At 34.8% G+C, this 21,270-nt stretch overlaps 1 long non-coding RNA gene across 4 annotated transcripts in view; it reads left to right on the forward strand.

Moving 5' to 3' along the window:
• The first annotated feature begins 1,138 nt into the window (after positions 1-1,138).
• Positions 1,139-21,270, forward strand: part of LOC106668792 — a 53,104-nt gene continuing 32,972 nt past the window's right edge. For 3 of the 4 annotated variants that reach the window (XR_002909813.1, XR_002909812.1, XR_002909814.1), the window contains exon 1: positions 1,140-1,369. This is a non-coding gene — a long non-coding RNA (uncharacterized LOC106668792). Of the gene's footprint in view, positions 1,370-21,270 lie in introns of all 4 variants that reach the window. The other variant, XR_002909811.1, reaches the window with a different exon arrangement.

Here is a 21,270-nt window from a genome sequence, read left to right on the forward strand (position 1 = left end):
TTTTCAATTCCCACCTGAGCCGAGATTATTTATCTCATGTATACTTTGCAACAATTGATACACAGTAAATCAACTACAATCAGAAGGGATTATGGATATTCTTTATCGTTTGAAAGCTTATTAAACATGAACTTTTCGTGAAGTTTGACAATATCTATGATTAAGCAAAAGGGCATTCCTAATCCTACAAAAAACCACTGTTTATTTTTCAAATTTGAGCATTTATTAAGGTTCTTAACTGAAACTTATGTAAGATAAAATTAGTAGTTTTTCTCTGGTTAGGTAATTTCTTTGGAAAAAATAAAAAATTGTAACTCATCAGGAATTGAAGATAGGTACATGGACTATATCGTTGACACCATGTTAAAGTGACGAATATGGATTTCTCCACTTTTCACATTCGTCACTTTAACATGGTGTCAACGATATGTTGGAAGTTGTTGCAAATATGGTGCAATACCTAACTTGCCATTATCAACGGCTTCAAATTAACAAATGTGGAAATCGGCACACAAAAACACGCATATAATTAAATTAATATTGCACAAGAATAAAGCCTATGCTATTTTTGTGAGATCATTTATTTAGGTTTAGGTTATTTCGGCCCTTTGAATGTCGGGTAAAAGAATTCTTAATTGAAATTGATAAATTTCATATAATTGAAAGTGAACACAGTTTAACAAAGTCTCATATTCGTTGCAATCTTGTGATAGAATCAGCTTAGCTTAGTATTTTGTTTGAATGGAGTCAAAAAGTCAAATACACATATTTTGCTGGAAGCCAGTCAGCTTTTTCTGTAGACACCTTAGAGACCTCAAGAAAGACCTTGATGCTGTAGGAGTACATCAGTTGGTAAGTGGTTTATAATGGAGTACAGATGATTTTGTCGTGCTTCAACTACTAGTTGTAGATCTAGGTGTAGTGGGAATTTCTGATGCACCATGTCAGTCCGTTTATAACTTGGTACGTTTTAACTTATTTTGAAGTTTGAGCCCTTACAGCCAAGTTGGACGGATGTAAGTTTCTACATAAAATCTACATCTACATATCTAAAAATCTACATAAAACAATTTAATGAATACTGTTTTGTTATTTATATAAAAAATTGATATTTGTTTTAAAGACTTTATTAAAAATTTAATTTTTCAAAAAGTCAAATAGATTAAAATTATATTTTTTGTTGTTAAAAATAATAATATAAAATCCTCAAAGACAATCCAGATCATTGCAGTAGTTAATGAAAAAGGTGACCTTGAAGAAACCTTCACCTGTTGCGAAGTTCGGCGATGTGGGCGTTTTGCGTCCAGGAGCAGGGTTTGATGATGAACTGTTATACTTGGAGGCGGCTATGCTTGTAACGGAGTTTTATGTGAGTACGCCAGTCGTATAGATTTACTCTAATTTTGATATTTGGACAGTTAGAAATGGAACCATGTAACGAACGATGTGTGATATGTTCCTTTGGCTACTCGAGTGTAGAAATACGCAGTATTTCCTGCACCCACAAACAGGTGTGTGGTCTCGTTTTTTCACGCCAGCTTTGACGGCACTCCAATGAATCATCACCACTAGGACCCCATCCATCAAAAAAGGCTCGGAATGCGATCTTGCACAGATCGAGTCTTATTCCAGTCGCTTTTTAGGTTTCAAAGCGTAGTCGGGTCTTATCAATCGAAATCGGACGAGTGAGTTATACGCAGGCAATCGGAATGAGTGAAAACCGACGGGAGTGATTTATGGAAGGGGGATGGGATCCGAGAGGAGGAAACGGTCGAATCCGAGTCGTAAATTGGCAAACGGCCGTGACGAGGGCGAGGGCGTGCCGGGGGCAGATTGTGGCCGGTGGCGGTCAGCCGACGAGTCTATTATCTGATTGCTGTGCGGTCGTCTCGGGCTGTTTCCCTCGGACACTGCGGCCGACTCCCCCCTTTGCGATGAATGCTGGAAACGGCATCTGCCACCTGCACATGCTGCCTGGCCTGCCTCCTGCCTCCTCACTCCTCAATCCTCATGGACCTACTTTGACACAACGGAATAAAATCCTACCGCATTTACTGTTATTCCACTAACCGTTTAATGGGAATAAAGACGGAAGGGTAGTCTAGATAAGACAAACCGCTATGGATTTTTTACATCAGAAGTTTTAAAAAATAATGTTTTCGGAATTAATCAAATTTACCCATTTTTAATAATATACAAAACATATATAAAATAAAAATAAAAATAATATGAATTTTTTATATCAGAAGTAATTTAAAAAAAATAATATGTTTTCGGAATTAATCAAATTTACCCATTTTCAATAATATACAAAACAAAATAAAAATAATATGCATTTTGTATATCAGAAGTAATTAAAAAAAAAATAATATTTTCCGAATTAATCAAATTTACCCATTTTTAATAATATACAAAACATAAAATAAAAGTAATATGAATTTTTTATATCAGAAGTAATTTTTCAAACAAATAATATGTTTTCGGAATTAATCAAATTTACCCATTTTTAATAATATGCAAAACATATATAAAATAAAAATAATATGAATTTTTTACAATTAAAAAAAAATAATGTTTTCGGAATTAATCAAATTTACCATTTTTAATAATATAAAAACAAAATAAAAATAAAAATAATATGAATTTTTTACTTCAGAAGTAATTAAAAAAAAATCAAATTTACCCATTTTCAATAATATACAAAACAAAAAATAAAAATAATATGAATTTTTTACTTCAGAAGTAATTTAAAAAAAAAATGTTTTCGGAATTAATCAAATTTACCTATTTTTAATAATATACAAAACATAAAATAAAATTACAATAATATGAATTTTTTACATAAGAAGTTTTTTTAAAATAATATAATATTTTCCGAATTAATCAAATTTACCCATTTTTAATAATATACAAAACATAAAATAAAAGTAATATGAATTTTTTACATCAGAAGTAATTTTTCAAAAAAATATGTTTTCGGAATTAATCAAATTTACCCATTTTTAATAATATGCAAAACATATATTAAATAAAAATAATATGAATTTTTTACAATAAAAAAAAAAATATGTTTTCGGAATTAATCAAATTTACCCATTTTTAATAATATGCAAAACATATATAAAATAAAAATAATATGAATTTTTTACAATAAAAAAAAAATAATATGTTTTCGGAATTAATCAAATTTACCCATTTTCAATAATATACAAAACATAAAAAATAAAAATAATATGACTTTTTTACATCAGAAGTAATTTAAAAAAAAAATAATATAATGTTTTCGGAATTAATCAAATTTACCTATTTTTAATAATATACAAAACATAAAATAAAATTTCAATAATATGAATTTTTTACATCAGAAGTATTTTTTTTTAAATAATATAATATTTTCCGAATTAATCCAATTTACCCATTTTTCATAACATAAAACATATATAAAATTAAAAAAATAATAGATTAACAATATTGTTTAAATATGTAAATAAATATACAATATATGCAGGGTGTTAAAACAAGTGCTTAATATTTTTTAGTTTAGACTACCTTTTTTTGTTGAAATAATATTCAGGGTACCTCAAGCCCATCTCAACTTCAACATGTAAAATATGACCCTATACATACTGACGCATCATTTTAAAGGATTTTTTTACGCTGAAAACAATGGTGCATTGCATTTTAAATTGGTCGAAAAATGACAAAGTTATGGCAGAAAGTTTGAAAGAACGCATTTCGTTTGTTTCCTTAATTAATTCGAATAATTTACTTCTTCACTAAAGTAAACGTTAATTGCCTTTATTGTTTACATTCTGTCATTGTTTGTCCAACTGGCATTGTGAGAGGAAATCTTAATTCCTGGAAGTAAAATTTTTTTATAACAGTGCCCATTTGTTACATTCAGTATTCCAATCAAAATGAACCGAAGAATCGATTTCTCATCAACAGCTAGTTGATATGTACGACTGCTTCATTGATAGTGGTGGTCGTGGAGTCCAGTTGTACTCCCAGAAATTTCCTGATCACCCCAGAGTAAACAAAAAAAAAACGTTTATTCGTGTTGCTCGTAATACGAGGAGATACGGAGCAGTTGCCGTCCCATCACCAAGAAACCGGCAGCAATTATTATGATGAGAGTACGAAATTCTCGGATTTTCCTTTGCCCACGTTTGAAAATTCCAACCGTTTAGGAATTTTCCGTAAGAAGCCTGTCATAATCAGAGTACCGAAGTTCCTGGACAAGATGAGAGCGATACGGCTTAAAATTGTAAGTCCGGAGTAAATCTATAATTTTATCCACTCGGACACTAACTTCCCATCTCAACCCCACCTTTTGAATTTTCCCTCCTTTTTGCCATTTTTCAAATGAATCGAATTGGATTCTCGGCGACAAATGAAATGGCCACGGAGAGCTTTAGAGAAGTATACTTCATTTTAAATCATTAAATTCACTAATTTCGTGAATCCCGCTCGTGCCATTGACTTTTTTTTTATCTCAACTAAAAACCTTAATTAATTGTTATATATCAATTGATCAAGCGGACCACGAAATTAGTGAATTTAATGATTTAAAATTAAGTATACTTCACTAAAGCTCTCCGTGGCTTTCATTTGTCGTCGAGAATCCAATCCGATTACACGACATTTGAAATATGGCAAAAAGGTGGGAAAATTTGAGAGGTGTGGTTGAGATGGGAAGTTTGCTTCCGAGCGGATCGAAATCACAATAGCTCAAGTGGTAGAGCAGCGGCATATTTAGCCGAAGGTCATGGGTTCGAATCCCGCTCGTGACGCTGTCTTTTTTATCTCAACCAATACCTTTCATAAGTATTAATTAATTGAAAAATGTTAATTGGTCAATCGGACCATGAACTGTAATGGATTATTAAATTATTTTTTTTAAATGAACTAAAAAAAGTCAGCTAAATTCTTTAAAAAAAATAAAGTATAAAAATACAAGCCTTTTACTTACGAAAATGTAGAACTTTGTAGGTTCTACATACAAAACTATTGGAAATATATGACAGTAAAAGCAAATATACCTATAGGCACTCGGAAGCCATCTATCCATGGCAAACGACACTCAATTTTTTTCTGTACGATAATCCGTCGATAAAATATTGGTAAATCAGATATTGTAAACTAGTTGGTATTCCTGGCTCAGACCCCTGTTAAATTTCGCAGTCGGTTACACATTCTCGTGCACGGGCTGTCTGTTAAAAATATAGCACAGTCAAGATACGTCAGTGGAAAGAATCGATAAAAACAATGAAAGCTTACTGTTCTGGGTGACGTCTGCCGACAAACGACGGGAATGGGGCGAGCTTGACAAGTCAATCTGTGAGCGGGGATTATCGAGTGTCCGAAGGCAGCAGAACACATGTCTCTGATTAACTCGGGGGGGCGGAGGCGGTGGAGCGTGTAATCGAGAAGAGGAAGCTCGTCCGTCTTATCCAGTTTGCTCACTTCGGCGAGGCATCGACAAAAAAGAAAGAAACAACCCTGATCCCGTTTCCGATTCACAGCCTGTTAGAAATTTATCGTCTTTTTACCCAAGTAAGACGACCTCTGACCCCAGGCTCAAAGGAGACACGGTCCATTTGACAATCGTACGGCTCTTCAGCCGCAAACACATTCTTACGGTCTTTTTTACATCATATTATTATAGATCAAAACAAAATAATACAATGTTTCTCCATTAAACAGAAGAAAGATTATTATCCATTCTTATCAGATTCACGCTCAGCATCTCTCACTCTATTGATTATTCAGGAATCGTGAGATGTGGTCTGGTGTGATGTAGATTTCAGAAAAACATTTTATTTATCGTGCCAACGTTTCGATCTTTATTGAGATCTTCAGGGTCTGGGATTTACAAAATGGTTTAAATTTAACAAAAACATGTAGGATGTGGAAAAAAGTGAATTTACACAATGCAAAAAAATATTTTTTTATATTCAATCACAGTATTTTTACTCACTCAAAGTGTTTGTTTTCTGCATCCAGTTTTACCCACATCCTACATGTTTTTGTTAAATTTAAACAATGTTTGTAAATCCCAAGCTCTGAAGATGATCTCAATAAGAATCGAACGTGCCACGATAAAGAAAATGTTTTTCTGAAACGTACATCACACCAGACCGCATCTCACGATTCCTGAATAATCATCGACTAACGGTCACTAATCGATGATACTGATTCTTCATCACCTCATCTACGCTTTCCCTTTCCAAACTGTCCAAATAATATCACCATTCGTTATTTGAAATCAAACTGAAGAACAACACGTTGTACCGGAACTGTCTATTTTATAATATATTTGTTCAAGGACCAAGCTGAAAATACACTGATGGACAAATTTAATCACGCAAGTTATTTAGTCTAAAATTAAATCCATTATCTTTCTAGATTAGTTGCAGGTACTTAGGAGCTATCGTACTGAAAATAAACAATACATTTTTTTAACTTCCTTTATTTACTTTTGTGCTGATTAAACCCGTTGCACAAAAAGTAACATTATGCTCTTCTATTCAGCTACGACTAAAGCCGGGAACACACTTACCCGATGCTAGGCCATGCTTTGCTACCCGACGCCTTGCCACGTTTTGGAAGGGTGTGCACATACGACGTCAAGCGCACGCCACGTACAGTCCACAGCGTGAAATCTTTTCTTTAAACAGGAAAAACTATCTTTTTAAAAAAAGGATTGAACACCGCACTCACTCCATCATTCATCAATTCCACAGCGTGTGTCACAAATCAGTATCACAATCGCAACGCCCCTGTTGTTCTTAATGCATTATTTTGAGCAAAACCATGAAATAAATTGTTAGTTAAATTTTATGAGCACAACCATGTAATAAATTGTTAGTTAAATTTTATGAGCACAACCATGTAATAAATTGTTAGTTAAATTTTATGAGCACAACCATGTAATAAATTGTTAGTTAAATGTAATTCTTCTTCGGTCCTTACAACACAATCTGATACGCTGATATAATGATGATTTTTTGTACTAAATCGATTTATTGCTCTGTATCAACTGAGAACATCACGAAAAATGACAATCGTGTGTACAACTTATTGAGAGTAATTGCACAAAGGATTCATTTCAACGAGAGTCGTCCCAAAATAAGAATTTCTCAATTCAGCAGCAGAATTGAGCAACTTTGAGCAACAAATACCATCCGCGAATTCATAATTTTTGTGTTATTATATTTTAATTAATCACTTAATACAAAAATGACACACTATTTTTTTTCTTTTTATGACTCTTACTCAATGAGAAATAAACACTAATAAAAAATCCTGAACCTTAAAACAATAATTAGTTCAAACATTGATTTCCCTGAACTTCATAGTGATTAACAATAATAGCACATTTCTGATACCTACATCCCCCAAGGGTCTTAGGGCGTTCCCTAGGCATTAAAGCTATCTTGTTTTCTATCTAAATCCGCAGGTGCTTCCAATAGCCTTCCCGGTTAAGCGATCAATCGCGTTCGGCAATTTATAACAGCGACTCGGTAAATTAAGTTATAACGGCTCCCTTAGTCATATTTACATTAAAAAATAATGCTTTCCTGCAATACAGGAAAATCATATGCTTGAAAAAAATCAATGATTCAATAAGTCAAATTTTAAAAAAGCATTCCAAAATTAAAATATATCGACCGGAAGAAAAGCTGGCAGATGGTAAAACGGTACAACTCTTAGTTCTCACGGTTTTGTCCAAACCCTGAATCACGGGTTTGTATTGTCTTTTTAAAATTGAGACTTTTGTAGCGCAAAACGGGTCAAACAGTCGTTCGAAAAATCACGACATTGACTAAGAAATACAAATACATCAGTGTAATAAACACAGAAAGCACTTTTTTTCAAAGACGTAGACAACTCTTTTGCTTCCGAATTACCGAAGGTCTTCGAATTCTGGCTACTAAAACGCTTATTTCACAAACTTTTTTACGTTTAGTATTGATCACATCTTATTGAAAATTTAACGTAGTTTTCAATGATATCAACGGATTTGCCCAAAACCTTTTACTTTTGGAGTTACCATTGTTTATTTGAAGCAAGGTCGACAAATCTTAAAAGATCAGAAAAGTGGAATAACTCAGAAACTGCTGAGATTCGGACCATAGTTAATTAGGACTTTTTGGTTCCATTTTGAAAGTAGAATTTACCTGCAAAGTTTGAAACACGAGTAGCCGAACACCCTGTATAGTCACAGAAGATTTAGTTTCTCTAAATACGAAGTAGGATGACATTTGCTTCCATTTGCCCCACCGTACCATCACTGGTCTATGTATTTCACCATTTGATATTAAGTTTTACTTGATATATTTCTTTATTTCGGCGATGAAAGGCTTTTTTTCGATGAATAGACACGTCGCCGCCAAGAGTGGGGCAAAGTACATCTTTTTAAATTTATTTAGTATTTTCTTTAAATTAACTAATTTCGTGGTCCGCTTGACCAATTAATATATTACAATTAATTAAGGTTTTTAGTTGAGATAAAAAAAGTCAATGGCACGAGCAGGATTCGATCCCACGCCGCTGCACTACCACTTGAGCTCAAGTTGTCAGGTTCAATTGTCGCCGAGAATCCAGTGATTACACGACATTTAAAAAATGGCAAAAAGGAGGAAAAATTCAAAAGGTGGGGTTGAGATGGGAAGTTAGTGTCCGAGTGGATCGAAGTCACGATAGCTCAAGTGGCAGAGCAGCGGCATTATCTAGCCGAAGATCGTGGGCTCAAAGTCAATTTACGCAAGTTGATTTTCAGCATGTATGATGTAGATTAAATGAACTTCTTCTTTACATTGGTTTAACTGGTTGTTGTAATTAGCAGATCTGTGCATTACCAACAGTAATCGTTATTTATTTTTCGGTAGATAGATATTTAAAGATATTGATTTTGTAATGTAAATCTTATGATGATATAGGCTTCATTGTGATATATAATTATAAAGCAAATTTAACAAGATACTTATTGACACTTAGATACTTATAGTTACTTATTTATAGCAATGTTAATTATTGAGTCAACTTAATATGTACGTGGCAACTCCAGCCCTCATCTCAAGGGTCTCCTTACAGATGGCTGGCATTGATGATTGTAAATTCAATCAATGTAAATATATTCTTTCTTTCTACATATATAACAGTTCCATGAATGACTGACAGCCAACGCACAGACAAAACTGCTGGATCTAAAGTGATATTTGGACAGTCCTATAATGACATGAATAGCCGCTAAGAAAGGATTTTTTGAAATTCCATCCCTAAGGGGATCATATGAAAAATTTGTAGGACATTATATTAAAAAAGCCATACTAGCACTCTACGTCGCATTAGAAAGATGCATTAAAACAGAGTCCTGCGTGGACGAAGTCGCGGATAAAAGCTCGTATTATTATAATAAGCGAACAGCACGATTTTCAACCCAACAAATCAACCACGTCAAATCTGCTACTTGAAGATTTTATACTAAATGCTTTTTCCCTCAATAAATTAATTGATGTAATTTACACGGACATCAATATAAATAGTGTCCGAGTGGATCGAGGTCACGATAGCTCAAGTGGTAGAGCAGCGGCGTATCTAATCGAAGATCGTGGGTTCGAATCCCGCTCGTGCCATAGACTTTTTTATCTCAACTAAAAACCTTAATTAATTGTAGTTTTATTTAAATGTTTTAAGTGACGTAAATTTTAATCCTAATTTAACTCAACATCCTCCTAGTTAATTTTAGCATATTAACGTAAATTCAATTGAAAAGTGTAAAATAAAATCAGATGAAACGATGCAATTTCGTTCAATAAAATTCGAATGCCACCAATTAAGACCAAATACAATATTGAATTTAAAAAAGCGCTGAAAATAAGTAATGGGACAAAATGATCAAAAACACAGAAATCCGTACTATATTTATAAAATATAATCGTCTGGCCTGTTTTAGGGTAAAGATCGGACTCAAATTATAGCCATGAACAACCGGAAAATCCGCCCATGTAGTCGAACAAAAAAATAGAAACGCAAGACAATGAGGCCACATGTCCTCTTCGATCCCTTCCAATGACACCCTTGAAATCTAACCGGTGATTAACCGAATTACAACCGGATCAACCTTTAATTCAAATTCTTTAGACATAAAGTTATTGGGTTTTAATTGAGTTTTGTTTTCAATAGAATTGGATTACTATAATCACGTGGACATACGGTCTGTGGCTGTCGTCCGTCGGGCAGATGGAATCTTTCAATACAGGAAATTATTTTGGTCCTCTACTTTTAGAGAGTAGGCGAGAAACGAGTTTGAAATGTATATTATATATCACGAGATCGTTTGAAGAGCTAGCGCTGAATACAAATGACTTGCATAATTAATTTAATTACTTTATTACAGGGCGCCCAAAATAAGAACTATTAGAGAATTTATCGCCCTTGAAATTTCTGTAAGTCATTAATCTTTATTGAATTAATTTAATCTGGTTCTGACTCATTTTATGTCGGTACGATTAAAGCAATCAGCATGGTCCAAAATGATAGCCTCGTGGAATGGAAAAGCTTTTCAAGCTTTCCTCAAACTCGACTCATAATCAGCTTTTGGTTTTGAAAAGATTTTTCACCGAAAGATTGAGACACGTTTAGGCCCCGACAAAAGGCTGATATATAAGCTACCAAATTAGCATAAAAATTATTCATCGATCCTTTTATATTTTATTGAACTTGGCAAATGAAACTATTGCAAATTAATTCTATTTTCGGTGGTAAATTTTTACTCTCTAATAACCTTCATTCAAAACAAAGACATGGTTCCATAACATTGTTTATAGCTCGATAAAATTAATCAAAATTCTTCGTTATTATATTTGAGAAAAGGCGACGTTCAACAAGTTTTGGAATATTAATAACAATTTTTCAATTAATTAAGGTTTTTAGTTGAGATAAAAAGTCAGTGGCACTAGCGGGATTCGAACCCACGACCTTCGGCTAGATACGCCGCTGCTCTACGACTTGAGTTGACGTGACCTCGATCCACTCGGACACTAACTTCCCATCTCAACCTCACCTCTCGAATTTTCCCTCCCTTTCGCCAGATTTCAAATGTCGTGCAATCTATTTGATTCTCGGCGACAATTGAAGTGGCCACGGAAGGCTTTAGTGAAGATATACTTCATTTAACTCATTAAATTCACTAGTTCTCGTGGTCCGCTTGATCAATTAATATCTTTCAATTAATTAAGGTTTTTAGTTGAGATAAAAAAGTCAGTGTCACGAGCGGGATTCGAACCCACGATCTTCGGCTTGATAAGCCGCTGCTCTACCACTTGAGCTGACGTGACCTCGATCCGCTCGGACACTAACTACCCATCTCAACCCCACCTTTTGAATTTTCCCTCCTTTTTGCCATTTTTATCTCAACTAAAAACCTTAATTAATTGAAAGATATTAATTGGTCAAACGGAACTAGCGAAATTAATAATAATCAAAGGAAATAACTATTTATCAGGATGAAGCAAACGGAAAATCTTATTAATTATAAATTCTCCTTGTTTTCGAAACATTTATTAACATATATTATACTACAATGGGCATTAGCTTATTACATATTGAGTGGCTTTCAGGAGTGTGGCCGGCGTTAAAAATTGAGTATTCCTTCCTTAAGAAAATTTATCTCAGACCAATTTTGGGACTGGCCAGAAATGTTATCATTTGTCTAAATATAAAAGATTCTTATCTACATCTCCTTAAGACCTCTTAAGGGCTGTAACTGTTAACAGCTAAGACGTTAAGAAAGACAGACGTACAGGTAGAGAATCAAATCATCTTATCCTTTTGCTGAGTCTACGTCCTCCTGAACGACCGACCAAATCTCTCTTTTCATTGTGGAAGATGTACAGGGTGAGTTTAAATTCTCTACTCTTCCTATATTTTGCCATTTGAAATAGTCAAGTCCTATTCGTATCTTGTCATTCTGTCGGTTTCTGTGTTTTTTGTTTAATCAAGACTTGTACCTTCATATCATGTAATTACTGATGTCGGAACGCGATGGGATGGTCAAGATAATTGATCAATACTGTTCAAGATGCAAATTTCACAATAATTAACGTAACGCCTTTTCTGTTAATTATTCGTGTTTTACGTAAGATTATTTTTTTAATTCAATTTCTACGTTTTTTATATTCTGTACAGAACGTTGAAACATAAATCGAATGCCTTAAGCAAATGAAAGTCGATTATTCTTGGCTTACTTCTCATAAATGAAATTGAAAAGAAGTGAATTGGTATAATTTTGCATCGAAGTTTAAGTTGAAATGTGTTTCGAACGGACCCTCCAGCCGAAGTGGGCAATGGCCAGAATCGAGCCGTGCGGGCTTCCAGTTAATCCAATGCCAGCTGAGGTCAGCGCATACATATGTCAACTGTGCATCAATCAACCCTTTGAACAGGTCGACCCTTGACCCTATTAAACTGTCAGATTGCTTGAAGTCGAAGGGGACCCGCAGATTTACAGCTTGCTCGGAGACAATGGACGCTAAAAGAATCGGGATAGTGACACACGGCAATGTCTTAATTCGAGTTATTTATATACCATGGTGGTCGTTCGGTAGTAAACTATTTTTAGCATAATAATGCCTCAACAATGGGGCCCTCGTACATTATACAAATGCAGCCATATTTGTTAAATTATTTACTTGTGACTCCATTCATAAAAGGCTCTAAGATGGAGAAAAGCTTTAATGAAAATATATTCTAAATACGATTAATTATTAATTTTATTTTCTATTCTCTATTCTCTAACTATAAATTTAGTTTACAATACGAACCAGTGATCCGTTGCTGCATCAAAAATAATAGTTGCTTTTTGGTTTTAAATAAAGTAAATACATTTTTACAAATAATACATACAAATTGTACATTTTTTATTATATATATATATAGGGTGAGTCATTTTTTGAGGCACCATTGGAAAATCAACGTGGGTGCGTTTAAATCTGACTTGAGGCTTATTTCCTTTGATTAATACGTTAATAAAAGAAAGTGAGTCAATTTTCGGTGCACCATTGGAAAATCAACGTGGGTGCGTTTAAATCTGACTCAAGGCCTATTTCTTTTGATTTTAACAATAAAAAAGGAAGTGAGTCAATTTTCGGTGCACCATAGGAAAATCAACGTTGGCACATTTTATTTTGTTAGTCTCGTGTACCAAAAAATAGGCGAGTCACTTTTCGACGCACCATTCGTTACAAATTAGTTTTAGTAGGTTGGAAGGAAAATAAACAAAACCAATATTATTAAAACATTATTCAAACACAATGTAAAAATTAAAAAAAAAATTCTTCACAAATTAGTTTGATTAAGGTTTAAGAGTATTTTTTTCTGGTAAAGTAAAAAAATTAAATAAATTTAACAATCTCCTTTTTTTCTGGTAAAGTAAAAAAATTAAATAAATGTAACAATCTCCTTTTTTCTGGTAAAGTAAAACAATTAAATAAATGTAACAATCTCCTTTTTTCTGGTAAAGTAAAACAATTAAATAAATGTAACAGTCTCCTTTGTTAGCAAACCAAAAATGTTCAAAATCGTTATAATAATTGTTCGAACAGACCTCCATTTGCTGCAACACAGTAGCCTAGTCTATCGTAAAACGATGATCGGACGAAAAAAATACTCTTAAACCTTAATCAAATTAATTTGTGAAGAATTGTTTTGTTTAATTTTTACATTGTGTTTAATATTTTAATAATATTGGTTTTGTTTATTTTCCTTCCAACCTTCTAAAACTAATTTGCAACGAATGGTGCATCGAAAAGTGACGCCTATTTTTTGGTAGGAGACTAACAAAATAAAATGTGCCGAGTCTTAATTAGTCGCGCCAACGTTGATTTTCCTATGGTGCACCGAAAATTGACTCACTTTCTTTTATTAACGTATTAATCAAAGGAAATAAGCCTCGAGTCAGATTTAAACGCACCCACTTTGATTTTCCAATGGTGCGTCAAAAAATGACTCACCCTGTATTATTAATATATAATTTATATATTTTAAGTATATACGTATCTTTTTTCAACGATACTACCCTGGATACCCCTAATGTTTTGATTATCCATCGGCATCGCTTTGCCAATAAACTATGCTATTTATGTAGACGTCTCGGATTATGTTGGTCTGCTCTATTCTCGACTTTTTTGTCTGTCAGACGAACCACCGTTCATCAACTTGCTTGCTTACCTCACTTCAACGTTTAACAGTATGGTTAAGAAGAAATCAATTTTGAGCGATTGAATTAGTAGCTTTGTGTTAGGAGAACATAACGGATAATAAACCCTATAGACGTTAAAGTGTATATTACTAATTTAAGGGGGTCATACCTCCTCCAGCCTACTTCAATCAAATGCCCCTCAAACTGCGGACAAGGTGCGGTACATAGGTCTAGATATTTCATGTCATTTCATGTCTATTGAAACTACCCATATAGACGTAAATTTTCCTTTTGTCCAAGATGTCAACCTCCCAACCAGCATATATCCTAGTACAAATCCTCTCATCCAGACGAATTCCCTCCAACCTTCCTCGCCGACTAAAAAGACGATGGCTACAGGATCTTCTTTCCACTGATTGCGATTAAATAAAGGACACTTAAGCCAGGAACACACTTACCCGATGCTACGCCATGCTACGCTACCCGATGCAGCCCGACGCAAATCCAAACTCCGATTTTCCATAAGGTTGCATTACCCCCGTGCACATCTACCCGATGCTATGCCACGCTAACCTACCCGACGTTCTGCGATCCCCACTGTCCAGATTTTCGTCGGGTCGCATCGAGTACAGTCGAAGACAAAAGAACCGGACGCTCATATTTTTATTCAAACTACATGTATTATTGTCGTTATATTAATTACAACATACTTATTTTAATATGAACCGAATTAACTGTGATTAAAAATTAATTAGTTTTTATTTAAACAATTAATTTTTTTAATAACAGGTTTGGTAGAAAATTAATCAAAACATTTTTTGATATAATGAATTTAACCAACAATTTATTGTACTCGCTTCAGCGGTACATTTTTTTTGTGGGGGTTTACGCTGGCATATTACCCACGAAGTTTTCTATTTTCATTTTACTGTCGAGCGTGATGGGCCGACCAGGGCCAGGTCCCCCCGCGCGCCAGCACCTCTCATTCAGCTCCATAAACTTCTCATCTTCTAAATTTTCATGCTTGAAGATAATCAAAAAGAAACGTTTATCGACGATAGAAATCCATAGATTATGTTGAAAGCTGATTATTAGGACAGATTCTAGGTTTATTGGTTTTGAAATGTTTGGGACTTTGCTCAGATTTTTTAGCAGTTTGTCTCTTTCATTTTCATACTGTGGACATTCAAAAATTATGTGGGAAAGATTTGAAGGGCAATCGCAAGTGGGACAGTTCGGAGACGATGCCAAACCGATTCTCTTCTTAGTTAGCTTAGCTACCCCATAGGCCATGATTTGTCTTCAGTCTAAAAATAGTAGAATAGAACTCCTTTGACATTCCTTCTGGGCTATCGCCTTCCGAAAACCATGGTTTTTTTCTTGAGCTCAGGGAACAGTGACCAGTAATAATTGCCAACATTTGATGCGTTGTATTTTTCTTTCCACAGATTTCTACAAAACTTTTCCAAAAAGTTTTTCCCGTCATCTTTAGGAATTTTAATGTCAAGGGTTGGACCATGGTTGGCGGTACATATACTAAAATTGGAACAATTTATTATACGGTTTTGCTCATAAAATTTAATTAACAATTTATTTCAGTTTTGCTCGTAAAATGACACCATTTTCGTCGGGTAGCATCACAACAGGACACTCATATTTTTTGTAGTTTATTTCAAACTAACTACATGTAATTTTGTCGTTATATTAATTGCAAGTTATTTTAATGTAAACCAAATTAAACGAGATCAAAAATGCATAAGTTTTTATAAACATTGTTTAATTGAGATGGTTAGGAGTAACTTTATTTAAAACAATTTATTAGATGGTTGTGCTCATAAAATTTAACTAACAATTTATTACAAGGTTTTGCTCAAAATAGTGCATTAAGAACAAAAGATGCGTTGCGATTGTGATAGCGATTATTGTGATAAATGCTGTGGACTGTACGCGACGTGTGCTTGCGTCGGATAGATGTGCACACCCCACCAAAACGTGGCAAGGCGTCGGGTAGCGTCGTATGGCGTAGCATCGGGTAAGTGTGTTCCCGGCTTTAGGAGTACTACCAGTGGGTACTTTCTCTACTCTTGTTTACCTATTTATTTATACATACTGTTACATGACTTCAAAATTAAGGTAGTTGTAATATACAATAAAAAGAAAAAAAGAGAGGTCTTTGTTTACGATGCTATTGGAAAGCTGAATACATTTGTCAAACAGACATACAATTAAGTAAACAACCGTAATTTAGGGGCTACCACCAACTAATCGCTCTGCACAAAAATTTAGTAGAATCGTGTTAGTTGAAAGCATGTGACTATTAAAATTAGGGTGGACGCATGACGGTGCACTCCTTGTTTTGACGTCTCCCCAAGAGGGACCCGGTAATAATTCAGCAACAATCTTTTTGTCTCCGGCTCGAGCAGTAAACCGGGCAGACATAAAGCGCCTTCTCATTTATTTTGAATAGGCACGGATTCAAAGTGCTTGTAAAAATTGCACGGGACTCACTCCGCTTTGAGTAATTGGAGTGAGACCCCTCCGTCGAAGGGTCTCAGAAACCTAGTGTAAATCCGGGGAAAACGCCGGTGGAAATAGAGGAATATCATTTTTCTTTTTCCCATAAATCCGGCCATGTTTGGGAAATAAATAGAAATATTGTTTTTTGTTGTCAAAGCGAGAAAGTTGGCCATTTCTCAGTTCATGAACCGGAAAGACACCTGTCTCTGGAAAGCGCTAAAAGCAATAAATCAAAATAATAAAGTGGATATTAATTTTCAAATTCGGAATCGCTATAGTATTTGTTTGTGTCGTCTTATTGTACTTTCTTCAGTAGAATTTAACAAATTTATCAAATTTGTAGTTGAATCTAATATTAAATGTATTTTTTCTTTATTAGTTGAAATTTTTTATTATCACAACTACATTTAATATTGAAAAAGTGTTGGTGAATAGTGACCGTTAGTCGATAATTATTCAGAACAATCACTCTCAACACGACACGCAAGAATGGCACAATTACACTGAAAACAAACACTTTGAGCCCTGAAGATGATCTCAATAAAGATCGAAACGTTGGCACGATAAAGAAAATGTTTATCTGAAACCTACATCACACCGCATCTCACGATTTCTGAATAATTATGTTGAAAAAAGTACAATTCTTTTGGTTATGAGACCGGACGAATCTGTTACATACAAATTTATATAACTACTGGAAAACAAAAATTTAAATCGGATTACTGGTACTTTATGAAACAACATAAAAATAAAATGCTGTTACGAACTGATTCGATACGCTCCGAATGTATGGAGATTTTGCCTGAATCACATTTGCTAATTGCAGTTGAAAATATGAAATTGTCTATCCAATAGTGTTTTGTGATTTGGAAATGATGTCCTTGGGAAATTGGACGATTTGATGCGAACACGGAAAATTCGAAATGGAACAAAAAGAGCGTAGACAACTTTCGACCTTCCTTCTCAATTGGTTTCAACCTCATTATTAATTAAAATGAAAGTCAAGATGGAAACGAAATAAACGGGACAATATTGGATAAAAGGAGAATGTTTAAATTATAAAAGAGAGACTCAGAGCTTATTATTCTGAGAGGTCTTGATTTTGGGGTAAGAGTAGTGGGTTCGATTGGTTTATGCCCCCTTAATCGGATCAGGTGGACGGTAATTGGGGTAATTCATTGTTGTTAGTGTAAGCTGTGAGTTCGATAAGGGGTGGATAGGCCCGGCTGTGATGGATGCTACTCTTCTTGATCCGGTTAGCCGCGATGTTACTATTTGATGAGATCGAGCCCTTGCCTAACCTGGTTACTCTTCTTTTGATCCTATTAGGCCGACAATCTCGGCCCTCCTTGTCCACCCCACTTTGGCCTCCTTCAGGACATGTCTCTACAGCTACCTGAGATACACTCCTCTATACATGGCACTCTTATTCTTTATTTAGGGAAGAAACTTTTGCGCACAAACCGCTTAACGATATGAAAACAACACACAAGAAAAACAAAGAATAATGGTCAACTACTCCATAAATTATAATTTATAACTCTTGTACACAATTCAACACGTAACTGTTTAATTGTTTTAAATCTGTTACTGTGCTATTTAGATATGGGATTTTTTTTTTTTTAAACGAGGGTTCGCAACAGCAGAAGTTATATCAACCCTCGGAGTGCCAGTGTTTTTGAAAAAAAGCCCATTTGTAAGTATGTCGGTTTCGAATGCAGGGCCGCTGGATTCGAACCCGGGACCTTTACCTTACAGTGATGAGCGGCCGTGTCAACGCCTAAACCGTTGCGGCCACCGACGCCCCCTTTTGAGATTTTGATATGCTCAATTTGCTAGCATGACCAGAAAGTTTATTCATAGGTTTTTGAGTACGTTTTTGAGTTCTCTTAAATGTCAAAGGCAGAGTTCAAGTGCATTGATGGAAACCGTTAGATGATATTTAATTTTATCCTGCTTTGTCCACCGATCTGGTCATTCTACTTTCAGTCTAAATTACAAATAACTAGCAGGTGGTATGTAATGTATTTTACCTTTGCGTAGTAAAACGATTCTAACGCGCATAACACGATTAGCACAGTTAGCAAGAATGCTCCAATACATTGCAATAATAGGCTTAAATAACTGATTTATATAAGTTCAAATCTGTTCACGCACGTACAGAGTTGAACCTACCGGCAATTCCAGCAGTGCAATTTACAATAAATTATCGGCAGGCATCGATAATAATCTACCCCAGGTGTTGGCCGTCCGGGGTCAGACCTTGGTCTTATCAGTCCAACCACCGAGGTTGGGCTCAGGGGAAACCGACAGCTAGGTCATTTCAGCACCCCCAACGCCATCAGTCACTAATCTTCACTTAGTTATCAGGGATGCGGTCAAATAAAATATTTTTAATGATTATTCGGAAATCGTGAGATGCGGTCTGGTGTGATGTAGGTTTCAGAAAAAACATTTTCTTTATAGTGCCAGCATTTCGATCTTTAGTGAGATCATCTTCAGGGCCTGGGATTTACAAACATTGTTCAAAATTTAACAAATACATGTAGGATGTGTATTTGTGACATGTAGAAAAAAATCAAAATAAAACAATTCTAGTTTATTTACTTCCGACTAAAAATCAGTAAGTACAAAAATGTGTGTCGCGTTCTATTTGTTAAATTTATACAATGTTTGTCAATCCCAGGCCCTGAAGATGATCTCAATAAAGATCGAAACGTTGGCACGAAAAAGAAAATGTTTCTCTGAAACCTACGTCACACCAGACCGCATCTCACGATTTCCGAATAATCATCGACTAACGGTCACTAATTACCACACAAATATTTTTCATTTTAAATCTTCGCTTAGCTTTCGGAACTTTATACGTTAAATAAGACAATTCAAGTTTATTTATTTCTGAATAAAAATCAGTAAGTACAAAAATGTGTGTCTTGTTCTTACACATATTGATTGGCCAAAATTAAAAAATGTATCCTTTTGTACAGCCCTGAAGAAGCTACAATAAAGTTCCGAAAGCTAGGCGAAGATTTAAAATTAAAAGTTTTTATTTTACCACAACCCTGATAATTAAGTGGACACTGTCTGCATAAGCTGGCCGATAAATCTACAAAACATCAGTCACTAAAACCATACCCATTCACACATTCACTTTTAAATAAATTCTTACTTATTTACATGCCATTCACTCAGTTTGGGTATAAAACATATATAACTATTCTAATTGAGGGTCGATGGTATTCAGTATTTCACTATTTATCCTTTCACACTACACATTCACGCTAATAAATACATTCAGTCTTAAACGTTATCAGTACTACATATATACATATATACAACAAACCTGTTTCCTCCAATGAATCGGAACAGGGGACCCAGATAGTCGCTACCGTGCCCAAGCACAATTCTCATATCGGTGACAATCTTATGCGCTCTCTGTACGGAGCCATAGAGTTGCATTCTTCATTTAGGTGGGAACATCAGCCTTTCTCGGGCAACATTACTTTACATGCAGGACTCATACGCGGACTTTGGTCCAAAAGTACGTGTCCTTGTGTCAACCTCGCATGGCCTTTTTTTTCTTAATCGGGTGAGGATGACCCTTCTTCTATGAGTCAGGTGCTACGAGGGCCATCTATCGACAGTGCTTTTGATCGGTGAAAATACGCGAAATTTTTTCCACCAAATCCAGACCACCAACGCTGCTACTTTCTTTTAGGCCGGAACGTATTGGTTAAGTCAGGAGGACTTAGCCTACTCGTCCGCCTTTTCGTTACCCTCGAGGCCTAAATTAATCTTATTACTACTAATCTTATTTACTCCAATAAACCATGGGCATCCGGAATGTTGACTTGGCCGCAAACCACACACAAGTAAATCTATCCCCTTAGAAAAAAATATTATCCAGGTGATTCGCGACATTGTGACAGATGATATTCTGTGCCAATCGACAAAGCCGCAACGCACTGAAACAGGTCAGTAAATAATTCTCATGTAATACCACGGTTTTAACCAAAAATTTACAATTTAACCAATCATTTTAAATTCTGCAAGCTGGACTTCGTAAAGAGCATTACTTTAGCTGCAATCGATAAATAATATCCGACAATTAAAGTATTACAGCATTTTGTTTGCCATAATACTATTATTATATAATTTTGGTTATTATACTCATTACTTTTAAGAAAAAATAAAAATATGTTGTATAATGAAAAAATAAGTGAAATCCATGAAGTCAATTTATTAAGGCAAAACAACAAATCAACAAAAGCGATTATTTTATTAATTACAGATCGCAGAATCCAACCCGGTGGGTTGCTCTATCTGGTAATAAAGGCAATTTGAATACTTGAAACTTATTACCGGATGGTGTTGATGATGATGAAGGGTTGGAACTGGGAAATGCAATTATTGACTGGCGGGAGCGGCTTTCTTTCATATAAAACGTGTAGTCGTCAGGAGGGACGTGCTCCTCCCTCTCGCTCTTTCACCTCAATTGTCCATTAGCTATAGTCGTCCCGGAGCTCGGATTAACTCGCCTCTCTCAA

Source organism: Cimex lectularius, unplaced genomic scaffold (assembly GCF_000648675.2).
Source record: "Cimex lectularius strain Harlan isolate CLEC.00 unplaced genomic scaffold, Clec_2.1 scaffold25, whole genome shotgun sequence".
Lineage (NCBI taxonomy): Eukaryota > Metazoa > Arthropoda > Insecta > Hemiptera > Cimicidae > Cimex > Cimex lectularius.